This window comes from Felis catus, chromosome C2 (assembly GCF_018350175.1).
Source record: "Felis catus isolate Fca126 chromosome C2, F.catus_Fca126_mat1.0, whole genome shotgun sequence".
Lineage (NCBI taxonomy): Eukaryota > Metazoa > Chordata > Mammalia > Carnivora > Felidae > Felis > Felis catus.
In genome coordinates, this window is record NC_058376.1 from 124926496 (window position 1) to 124939593 (window position 13098).

Sequence of the window (13098 nt, forward strand, 5' to 3'; positions counted from 1 at the left end):
GGCCAGCTGGAGGGTGAACTCCCTTTGTGTAACTCACACCTTTGAGCAGCTGAGGACGTGTGCAGTGGATGATCCAGTGAGTGCGTGAGGGGGAAAGGGGCAGTGAGTGGGAAGTGCGGTGGGTTCACACCCCTCCCAGGATTCTCCCAACAAAGTCATGTTTTCCTAGTCACTGGGTTTGGGCAAGGGACATGTAAAATTATGGTGCTCCCCACCACCTCCTGGTTTCCCCCCACCACCTCCTGGTCTCCCCCCCACCAAGTCTTGGTCTCCTGCAGCCCCGACATATGTCTGATGTCAGCCCCTACATCACACACGCACCTTGGGGGTTTCTGCTTTTTGGCCTCAGGGTGGCCTCTGATGCTGTGGGAGGTCGCATAGTCTTTGCAGGTGCAACCCTGAAGTGCGGGAGAGCTGACATCAGGGCAGCCCACGACCAAGGTGGGAGGGGAGTTGAGTAATCGTTCCAGCCTTCCCATGCAGGGGTGGGGCAATTCCAAGGTTTCTTCCATGGTTTCTCAGCCCCAATGGGACTGAATCCCAGTTGCTTGTAGCTGTTACTACTTATTAGTGCACCTTTTATTGGCCTTTCTCCCTGCCGTCTCATTTTTTTCACTCTCTCACTTCTGCGTCTTCAGAGCACCTCTGAAATAAATTAACCTGTTCCCAAGTCCTTGCCTCAGGCTCTGCTTTCAGGGGCAAGCCCAAGTGAAATAGACGTATGTGCATATGTGTTTGCATGTGCACATGCGCACTAGTGATAATTACCAATGGGAATGACTCTGTTTCTGAATGTTCACTATTAAATTCTCTGTTTCCAAATGTGTTTTTCTATCCACTTTGGAGGTTAACATATTGGTTTTGTATTTCTATGCTGTTTATTCCTCCCCACTTGCAGATACATTTTAGAATGTTTGGCAAGGTTTATAAGAACTTTGGAACATATGTGTATTAACCAGTGTTCTCCAGAGAAACACAGGCAATAGGGTATGGGTATAGATACAGATATAAAAAGGGGATTTATGATAGTAATTGGCTCCTGTGGTTATGGAGCCCGAGGAGTCCCATGGTCTGCCATCTCAGGCTGGAGAACAACGAAAGCTGCTGGTGTCAGTCCTGGAGTCCGAAGGCCCCCAAACCAAAAGCTCTGATGTTCAAGGGCAGGAGAAGATAGATGTTCCAGCTCAAGAAGAGAGAGCTGACTCATCTTTCCTCTGCCATTTTGTTCTCTTTGAGTCCTTAGTGGTTTGGAAGATGCCCACCCATATTGGTGAGGATGGGTGTTCTTTACCCAGTCTATTGATTCAAATGCTAATCTTTTCCAGAAACATCCTGAGAGACACGCCCAGAAAGACTATTTTATCAGCTATTCGAGCATCCCTTAGCTCAGTCAAATTGACTGAGATTAACCATCACGATATGTAACATATTAAATTATTTTAAAATTATGCAAACAATAAGATTGATCTAGAAAAATTGGAAGACACAGATAATCAAAAAAAGAAAAATAAATTTGAATAACCCCCAAATCCAGAGGCAACCACCATTGACATCTAGATATACATGCACTGATTAAAAAAATACATATGTCTGCTTCCTAGGATTCCACTATATTTATTCTTCTTTAGCTTGATTTCCCTTCTCGAAAATAGATTATAAATGTCCTCACATCAGTACATACGTATCAACGTAATTATAATAATGGTCACATAGTATTACAAGGTAAAGATGGCAAAAATTTATTTAACCAGCCATTTCCACTTTTGGCCTTTGATAAATCATGAAGTGATAAGCAAATGTGTATATACATCTTTGTGCACTTAATTAAGATTTCCTTAGGATAAATACTTCGAAGTGAGGTTGCTGGACCAACATAATAATGAAAGCTGTGTTATATGCCAGGCACTGGTCCAAGGTGCTTATGAATATTCACTAGTCGAGCCTCACAGCAGTCAGGTGCAACTATTACAGTCATTGTACGATGAGTACATTGTAGAACAGGTCTTCACAGAACTTTAAGTCCTGTTGCCAGCAAGGGTACGCTAGGGATCTGACCCAGGCCGGCTAGCCCTGGACCCCGGCTTCTGACCGTGTGCTTTTGGGGATTTTTGTTACCAATGGTCAAATGCTCTCCAGAAAACCTGAGCCAGTGTAGCTTAATGTTTGCAGTGTTTGCTCATTTGCACATTCCCTTGCCACCAGGGGGAATCGTTCCTCTTTAAATGTTGTGGACAATGGAATGAGTGAGAAATGAAAGCTTACTTCAAAGAAATTGACATTTCTTAGTGTCCTATTAAGATTCTTTTTCATTTTCACATCAGTTATTTCTATTTCTGTTTTTACAAATTGCCTGATCCTGGGACAACTGGGTGGCTCAGTCTGTTAAACATCCTACTTCGGCTCAGGTCATGATCTCATGGTTCATGGATTCTGTGCTGACAGCTCAGAGTCTGGAGGCTGCTTCAGATTCTGTGTCTCCCTCTCTCTCCCCCTCTTCCACTTGCAGTCTGTCTCTCTCTTGCTCAAAAATAAACTTAAAAAAAAAAACTCCAACCCTCCCCCCCAATTTTCTGATCCTATTCTTAGCCCTCCCCCCACTCCAGGTGTGTGATTAACTTGTTGATGTATAACCACAGAAACTACTTGGACCTTAATTGGGGTATGTTATGAATACTTCTAAGCAGAATGTCTCATTCCTCACAATTCTTCCTGTTCTGGATTCTCATCAGGCTTTTTTTTTTTTTTTTTTTTTTTTTTTTTAAATAAAGTGGGAGTATAAACCCCTGGTAGTGATCCACGGTTCCCAACTTATATTTTGCCAAGTAAGAACATGAAAGAAAGTATGCAACAGTTGGCACGCACTAGCACACTATTATTTTATAAAAGACATCTTAAATACTACAAGAGTCAGATTTGAGTTAATCTTAGAGTAAAAGACAGAACTTCCCAAGAACAGATCATTGGCCTCTCACAAGGACACCCCCCCCCCATTTTTCTCATTTCACCTTGGACAAACGAAAACCTGGTTGTGGACTGAAACTGGTCCACAGCCTGGCACTTGGGAATCCCTGCACTGATTTGTATCTGTGGACTACACCAGCTCTTACATTCTATGATTGCGTGATTCAATATGAAAAAATTAAATTTAATTACTCGTATCTCGTATCTTCTAAAGTAACTTCAAAAATAAGTTTAACTTAGGGGCGTCTGGCTGGCTCAGTTGGAAGAGCATGTGACTCTTGATCTCGAGGTCATGATGTGGCGCCCCATGTTGGGCGTAGAGCTTACTTAAAAAAAAATGAGTCCACTTAAACATATAGGGATGACATTGATTGGGAGTTAGTAATAAGTTTACGGTTACAACATGAAACCAATAAAAATATAAACCCACAGTTTAGGGAGTAGAAGACGCTTTGGTCTCATGGCTGGAACCTGGTAGTAGTATATAGCTGAGAAGAAAATTAAGACCATTTTTCAGCTTTGGAAAATCTAATATGAAATAACATATCATAAGTTGATCTACAAACTGTAATCAAACTCTAAGTTGATAGGGAATTCAAATAAACCAACCTCTAAAGCCAACAGAACCTCCAGTGGGATCCTAGCCTTCCTCCCAACCCCCACCCCCGCCCCGCCCCGCTTCTCAGCCAGTTTCTGAGGGGTATTACAAAGACACATCAAGTGTGCTCTAGATTTAGGAGGAAAGAATGTGGAAGGAATCCTCCTGCACCCACATGGCCTGCTCTCCATCTGTTTTCATGCCTGTGGCTGTTACAAATGGCTACGAGTCTGCCTTCCTGCAGGAGACAATGCTGCAGGCTCTACCTTTAGAAGAACAGGCAGAAAAGGGAGCTGCCAGGTGCTAACATTGGGAGGAGGGTGCATTGCTGACCCTTGTATCACTCGAATGTGCACAGAAGCAGACACTTGCCATCCCATACGCTGAACTGGGCCGGTTCCAAGTCAGTTTCTGTGCCAGGAGTGTCTTCATACATTGTTCTACCTAATGACAAGACAGTAGAGCTAACCTAAGCAAGGAACCAGAAAGAAAAATATTTCCAAGGGGTAGAGGGGACTTAAAATAAAGATGAAAGCGTGGCGAGTAGAAAGACCTGATCCAGAGAGAGGTAATGATCTGAACTGTCCTGCCACTTCCAATAGCTGGTCATCGCTAGGCTCTTGTGAAAGCTGAAGGTGCATTTCATTCTCATCAGCGGACTGGATAAGATGGGTGATCTGAAGGAGCAGAGAGCCACCGCCCACTGCTCATTGATTCCATGATTCTGATCAGTCACACCTTACAGAGGAGATGGGTGAGAACTTGAGCCCGAGAGCTGGTCACTTAGTTCTTTTGCACCCTAAGACTCAACAGCCTTTTTTCGGCATTGGTTCAGCTCAGCAGCCATACAGAGGAAAGTGCTTAGGGTTCCCTGATCAGAAGTGACAAGCTGGGTAAGGCTGCTACTCCTTTGGTTAGATTTTATGCAGGATCAGCCAACCAGCGCCCACCACACGGTGGCGCTGTGGGCCACAAAGCGGATGGCTACGCACAGACTAAGGATGTGTGGACTTTGCAAGAGATACCCAGGGTTCTTCTAGCCTGTACCACCTCTCCAGGACAGGTGGGCAGGACTTGGCAAACTGTCTCATTCAGCCAGGCAACTCCCCTGTGATTGAAACACAAAAACCAAAAAGCAAAACCTTTAAAGATAGGGTATAGAGCAGGGACTTTTCTTGCTTTCCTGCTTACTGTTATGTTGGCAAAGCCTACCTGAGAGACTTGCGTGGAAAGAATAGTCAACAGATAATTAATGGGTTACCACACTGTGTGCTCTCAAGGAGTCTCACTGTTAGGAGGCGTTGCTTGTCCTGGGAATAGCCAACGCGCATGGCAATCCCACGCTGCAAAACCCTCATGACCTTGTCGCTTCCTCAGTGGCTGTACTGTTTCTCTCATTTTGTTTACGGATACATCGAATTGATTTGTCTATACCTGCTTCATCCTGTTCCTCAGTCCATCAATTTCTTAGGTGCACCCCATTGTGACTGGATCTCAGCTTTGGCCCACATGCCCTTGGGTTGCCCTTGAACTGTCCCCTACTCCTCAGCACATATACGTACTGCCAACACCATTGGCTCCTCCACCACCATCACCTCCACTCCCACCCACAAGCAACACCACCATGTATTTGTTCATACAATTCTGGGGATTGCTGCCCCTTTGTGAACACACTTTCTACCATACGCTTGAGGGGAAAGAACCTGAAGAAGGGAGTCAGGAGCCCCAATTAGAATCCCAACAGCCACAAACATGTTTGGGGGCCTTGGGAAAGTCATGTCACCTTTTGTTTTCTTACCTGTGAAGTCAGGAGGTTGGCAGAGGCGATCTCCCACACTTACAGTGTTGTAAAATTCCATGAACGCCTTAGGCTTTAGAAATCCACTTTTACCTTTAAAAAGGTTAGTCAATTTACTAATTATAACCTGAAAGTCCTTTTGATATTTAAAAAATCCTCTTGCTTTCTCTTTGTTCTTTGAAAATTTAGAGCTGCCTCATTTCATAATGCCTAAAGCCTATATTTATAATCAGCATCTATTTCATGGTTCTGAGCCGTTTTTCACATAATTGTCTTTTTTTTTTTTTTTTTTTGCTTTAGAATTAGTTCTCTTGTGGTTAATGTATAGCAGAAACAAAATGACTTTTGAAAAAGCCCTTTAGGAATTATGGGTTCAGGGCTGCATCACTAGGGGCCCACACAGCTCTGGGAAAGAACTGGGTCTCAGGAGGGAAGACGGCCCCGTTCTGGGGAGGTAGAGGCTGCCCAGGTCAGAGGCAGTGCTGCAGTGGTGAGACAGTTTCAGCCTGGAGGAAGCCAGAAAATGGTAGTCTGGGCTCCGTAGGGAAGGGGATGAGGCTCACCTGTGAGACTGGCAGGGCTGGCAGGGCACAGGGAGGGTATGAGCTGAGGGAGGGTACAGGTAGAAGTGCTGTTTTCATGTGGGGCCTTCTGGCCACCCCAGGAAGGAGCATGACCTTACTTAGGACCCACAGGTGAGCAGATCTAGGTGCATTTGCATTTTGCATATAAATTCTGAGAGATCTGAAAAGGTTAGGGAGGGTACTGTGGCAAAAGATGGAATTTTTATTAAATTAGAAATTTTATTTATTTATTTTGAGAAAGAGAGCACAAGCAGGGGAAGAGCAGAGAGAGAGGGAGAGAGAGAACCCCAAGCAGGCTCTGCACTGTCAGTGCAGAGCCCGATGTGGGGCTTGAACTCACAAACCGTGAGATCATGACCTGAGCCAAAACCAGAAGTCGGGCACTTAACTGAATGAGCCACCCAGGTGTCCCCAAAGATGGAACTTTCTATTACTCAAAGTTATAGGGGCTTGGAGCCTCAATAGTTGGAATGTGGCTGTATATGAATGATCACATAATTTCTACTCATCAGCCACTACAGCCTAGGTGGCAAATACACTTGGGTTTAATACCCCATTAACTTGTATATTTTCCTCTTTCTGGAGTGTGGATTCAGGCATTCTCAATACATTCTGTACTCACATAGGTGGTTGCCTGTTTCCATATTGAAGGGGTTTCGCGGTGACAGTCTGACTAGAGGATAAGGCACGTGAAAACCTGTCTTATAGTTGCACACATTTAGGGATGCTGTATGCTTTTACTTGAATTGTGTGCCATTAGACTAAGTGAAAATAGAAAATAAGACGATTTCACTCTCATTTTTTAAAAGATAGACTATTTAGGTATGGAATACTAGGATGATAATTGCTTTCCATCTTTACATTAAGACATGATTCCTCTGTGTTCTGGAAAAGTCTGTCATTACTCCAAATGCTGTTGCTTTATAGTCAATCTTTACCTTGATTAAGTTTAAGGTGTTCTTTTTATCTCTGTAGTTCTACAAAAAACACAGTGTTTGTAGGTATGAATTGATTTTTGTCTATCCTTACTAGGATACAGTGTGATTTTAAAACGGAGAATTCATATCCTTTTAAAAACACGTTTAAAAAATTGAAGTGTGCTAAATATAAAGATAAATGGAATAATTATCTGGATTTTATAGAAGCAGATCTGGGATATTTTTTTTTCTGTATACGGTTGACGTGTTCCCTCTACAAACAAATAATAGTTTACACTGATTGAGCATTTATTGTATGAATAGTATATAACTGAGAGGTACTTATTATACAAATGGCATGTCAGTGAGAGTTACTATTATTCCCCCATTTTGGAGAGCAGAGTACTGAGGCTCAGACAGGTTCAAGGTCACATGACTATAAATGATAGAGGTGGGATTTGAATCCAGGGAAATTGGCTTAGGAAGCAACTGTTTGTTTATTTACTTATTTTTATTTTTTTAAACTTACATCCAAATTAGTTAGTGTAGAGTGCAACAATGATTTCAAGGGTAGATTCCTTAATGCTCCTTACCCATTTAGCCCATCCCCCCTCCCACAACCCCTCCAGTAACCCTCTGTTTGTTCTCCATACTTAAGAGTTCCTTATGTTTTGTCCCCCTCCCTGTTTTTATATTATTTTTGTTTCCCTTCCCTTGTGTTCATCTGTTCTGTGTCTTAAAGTCGTCCTGTGAGTGAAGTCATATGATATTTGTCTTTCTCTCACTGACTAATTTCACTTAGCATAATACCTTCCAGTTCCATCCATGTAGTTGCAAATGGCAAGATTTCATTCTTTTTGATTGCCGAGTAATACTCCATTGTATATATATATACCACATCTTTACCCGTTCATCCATCGATGGACATTTGGGTTCTTTCCATACTTTGGCTGTTGTTGATAGTGCTGCTATAAACATGGGGGTGCATGTGTCCCTTCGAAACAGCACACCTGTGTCCCTTGGATAAATGCCTAGTAGTGCAATTGCTGGGTCGTAGGATAGTTCTATTTTTAATTTTTGAGGAACCTCTATACTGTTTTCCAGAGTGCCTATACCATTTTGCATTCCCACCAGCAGTGCAAAAGGGATCCTCTTTCTCCTCATCCTCACCATCTGTTGTTGCCTGAGTTGTTAAAGTAAGGCATTCTGACAGGTGTAAGGTGGTATCTCGTGGTGGTTTTGATTTGTATTTCCCTGATGATGAGTGATGTGGAGCATTTTTTCATGTGTTGATTGGCCATCTGGATGTCTTCTTTGGAGAAGTGTCTATTCATGTCTTTTGCCCATTTCTTCACTGGATTATTTGTTTTTTGGGTGTTGAGTTTGATAAGTTCTGTATAGCTTTTGGATACTAACCTTTTATCTGAGATGTCATTTGCAAATATCTTCTCCCATTCTGTCAGTTGCCTTTTAGTTTTGCTGACTGTTTCCTTTGCTGTGCAGAAGTTTTTATTTTGATGAGGTCCCAATAGTTCATTTTTGCTTTTGTTTCCCTTGCCTCCAGAGACGTACTGAGTAAGAAGTTGCTGTGGCCAAGATCAAAGAGGTTTTTGCCTGCTTTCTCCTGGAGGATTTTGATGGCTTCCTGTCTTACATTTAGGTCTTTCATCCATTTTGAGTTTGTTTTTGTGTGTGGTGTAAGAAAGTGGTCCAGATGCATTCTTCTGCATGTCACTGTTCAGTTTTCCCAGCACCACTTGCTGAAGAGACTGTCTATTCCATTGGATATTCCTTTCCTGCTTTGTCAAAGATTAGTTGGCCATAGGTTTGTGGGTCCATTCCTGGGTTCTGTATTCTGTGCCATTGGTCTGAGTGTGTGTTCTTGTGCCAATACCATAAGTCTTGATGATTACAGCTTTGTAGTATAACTTGAAGTCCGGGATTGTGATGCCTCCTGCTTTGGTTTTCTTTTTCAAGATTGCTTTGGCTATTCGGGATCTTTTCTGGTTCCATACAAATTTTAGGATTATTTGTTCTAGCTCTGTGCAGAATGCTGGTGTTATTTTGATAAGGATTGCGTTGAATATGTAGATTGCTTTGGGTAGTATCAACATTTTAACAATATTTGTTCTTCCTATCCAGGAGCATGGAATCTTTTTCCATTTTTTTTTTGTGTCTTCTTGAATTTCTTTCATAAGCTTTCTATAGTTTTCAGTGTATAGATTTTTCACCTCTTTGGTTAGATTTATTCCTAGGTATTTTATCGTTTTTGTGCAACCCTAAATGGGATCAATTCCTTGATTTCTCTTTCTGCTGCTTTATTGTTGGTGTATAGGAACGCAACCGATTTCTGTGCGTTGATTTTATATCCTGCAACTTTGGTGAATTAATGAATCAGTTTTAGCAGTTTTTTGGTGGAATCTTTAGGGTTTTCCATATAGTGTATCATGTCATCTGTGACGAGTGAAAGTTTGACCTCCTCCTGGCTGATTTGGATGCCTTTTATTCCTTTGTGTTGTCTGATTGCAGAGGCTAAGACTTCCAATACTATGTTGAATAACAGTGGCAAGAGTGGACATCCCTGTCATGTTCCTGACCTTAGGGGGAAAGCTCTCAGTTTTTCCCCATTTAGGATGATATTAGCACTGGGTCATTCATATATGGCTTTTATGATCTCGAGGTATGATTCCTTCTATCCCTACTTTCTTGAGAGTTTTTTTTTATCAAGAAAGGATACTGTATTTTGTCACATGCTTTCTCTGCTTCTATTGAGAGGATCATATGGTTCTTGTCCTTTCTTTTATTGATGTGATGAATCACACTGATTGTTTTGCGGGTATTGAACCATTCCTGCATCCCAGGTATAAATTCCACTTGGTTGTGGTGAATAATTTTTTAATGTATTGTTAGATCCTGTTGGCTAGTATCTTGTTGAGGATTTTGCATCCATGTTCATCAGGGAAATTGGTCTATAGTTCTCCTTTTTAGTGGGGTCTCTGGTTTTGGAATCAAGGTAATGTTAACTTCATAGAATGAGTTTGGAAGTTTACCTCCATTTCTATTTTTTGGAACAGCTTCAAGAGAATAGGTATTAAGTCTTCCTTAAATGTTTGGTAGAATTCCCCTGGAAAGCCATCTGGCCCTGGACTCTTGTTCTTTGGCAGATTTTTGATTACTAATTCGATTTCCTTACTGGTTATGGGTGTGTTCAAAATTTCTGTTTCTTTCTGTTTCAGTTTTGGTAGTGTATGTGTTTCTAGGAATTTGTCCATTTCTTCCAGATTATCCATTTTATTGTCATATAATTGCTCATAATATTCTCTTATTATTGTTTGTATTTCTGCTGTGTTGGTTTTGATCTCTCCTCTTTCATTCTTGATTTTATTTATTTGGGTCCTTTTCTTTTTCTTCTTGATCAAACTGCCTAGTGGTTTACCAATTTTGTTAATTCTTTCAAAGAACCAGCTTCAGGTTTCATTGATCTGTTCTACTGTTTTTTTGGTTTTGATAGCATTAATTTCTGAATTTCTGCTCTAATCTTTATTATTTCCTGTCTTCTGCTGGTGTTGGGTTTTATTTGCTGTTTTTTTCCAGCTCTTTAAGGCATAAGGTTAGGTTGTATATCTGAGATCTTTCTTTCCTGTTTAGGAAGGCCTGGATTGCTATATACTTTCCTCTTATGACCACCTTTGCTGCATCCCAGAGGTTTTGGGTTGTGGTGTTATCATTTTCATTGGCTTCCATATACTTTTTAATTTCCTCTTTAACTGCTTGGTTAGCCCATTCATTCTTTAGTAGGATGTTCCTCAGTCTCCAAGTATTTGTTACCTTTCCAAATTTTTTCTTGTGGTTGATTTCGAGTTTCATAGCATTGTGGTCTGAAAATATGCACGGTAGGATCTCGATCTTTTTGTACTTGCTGAGGGCTGCTTTGTGTCCCAGTATGTGGTCTATTCTGGAGAACATTCCATGTGCACTAGAGAATGTATATTCTGCTGCTTTAGAATGAAATGTTTTGAATATATCTGTTAAGTCCATCTGGTCCAGTGTGTCATTCAAAGCCATTGTTTCCTTGTTGAGATTTTGATTAGATGATCTGTCCATCGCTGTGAGTGGGGTGTTGAAGTCTCCTACTATTATGGTATTACTATCAATGAGTTTCTTTATGTTTGTAATTAATTGATTTATATATTTGGGTGGTACCACTTTGGAGCATAAATGTTTACAATTGTTAGGTCCTCTTTGTGGGTAGACACCTTAATTATGATATAATGCACTTCTTCATCTCTTGATACAGTCTTTATTTTAAAGTCTAGATTGTCTGACATAAGTATGGCCACTCCAGCTTTCTTTTGGTGACCATTAGCATGATAGATGGTTCTCCATCCCCTTACTTTCAATCTGAAGGTGTCTTTAGGTCTAAAGTGGGTCTCTTGGAAACAGCATATAGATGGATCTTGTTTTCTTATCCATTCTGTTACCCTAGGTATTTGATTGGAGCATTGAGTCCATTGATGTTTAGAGTGAGTACTGAAAGACATGAATTTATTGCCATTATTTTGCTTGTGTAGTTGAAGATTCTGATGGTGTTCTCTGGTCCTTTCTAATCTTTGTTGATTTTGGTATTTATTTATTTATTTATTTATTCATCTTTTCTCCCCTGAGAGAGTCCCCCTTGAAATTTCTTGCAGGGCGGGTTTAGTGGTCACAAACTCCTTTAATTTTTGTTTGTCTGGAAACTTTTTATCTCTCCTTCTATTTTGAATGACAGCCTTGCTGGATAAAGAATTCTTGGCTGCATATTTTTCTGATTCAGCACACTGAATATATCCTGCCACTCCTTTCTGGCCTGCCAAGTTTCTGTGCATGGGTCTGCTGCAAACCTGATCTGTCTTCCCTTGTAGGTTAGGGACTTTTTTTCCCTTGCTGCTTTCATGATTCTCTCCTTGCCTGAGTATTTTGTGAATTTGACTATGATATGCCTTGTTGATGGTTGGTTTTTATTGAATCTAATGGGAGTCCTCTGTGCTTGCTGGATTTTTTTCTTTTTTTTGTATTTAATAAAGGTCTTTTTTTCCTTTTTTTTAAAATATGAAATTTATTGTCAAATTGGTTTCCATACAACATCCAGTGCTCATCCCAACAGGTGCCCTCCTCAATACCCATCACCTCCCCTCCCCTCCCTCCCACCCGCCATCAACCCTCAGTTTGTTATCAGTTTTTAAGAGTCTCTCATGTTTTGGCTCCCTTCCTTTCTAACCTCTTTGGTTTTTTCCCCTCCCCCTCCCTCCCCCATGGTCTTCTGTTAAGTTTCTCAGGATCCACATAGGAGTGAAAACATATGGTATCTGTCTTTCTCTGAAGCCAACAGAAAGACAAATAAAGAAACTGATCCCATTCACAATGTGCTTCCTGGATTTTGATGTCTGTGTCTTTTCCCAGGTTAGGAAAGTTTTCCACTATGATTCGCTGACATAACCCTTCTACCCCTATTTCTCTCTCTTCCTCTTCTGGGACCCCTATGATTCTGATGTTGTTTTGTTGTTGTTGTTGTTGTTGTTGTTGTTGTTTTAGATTTTTTAATGTTTAGTCATTTTTGAGAGAGAGAGAGAGACAGAGTGTGAGTGGGAAGGAGACAGAGAGAGATATAGACACAGAACCCAAAGCAGGCTTCAGGCTCTGAGCTGTTAGCACAGAGCCTGATGCAGGGCTCAAACTCAGGAATCATGAGATCATGACCTGAGCTGAAGTCAGAGGCTTAACTGACTGAGCCACCCAGGCACCCCTGATGTTGTTCCTTTTTAATGAGTCACTGATTTCTCTAATTCTTAAATCATGCTCTTTTGCCTTAACCTCCCTCTTTTATTCTGCTTCATTATTCTCCATAAGTTTGTCTTCTATATCACTGATTCTCTGTTCTGCCTCATCCATCCTTGCCGCCACAGCATCCATCCATGATTGTAGCTCAGTTGTAGCATTTTTTTATTTCATCCTGACTAGTTTTTACTTCTTTTATCTCCACAGAAAGGGATTCTAATCTATTTTCAACTCCAGCTAGTATTCTTATTATCATGATTCTAAGTTTTGGTTCAGACATTTTGCTTGTATCTGTGTTGGTTAAGTCCCTGGCTGTTGTTTCTTCCTGCTCTTTCTTTGGGGTGAATTCCTTCATTTCATCATTTTGAAGGGAGAAAGGAATTAATGAGGTAGAAAAAATTAAAATAAAAAATAAAAAAATAT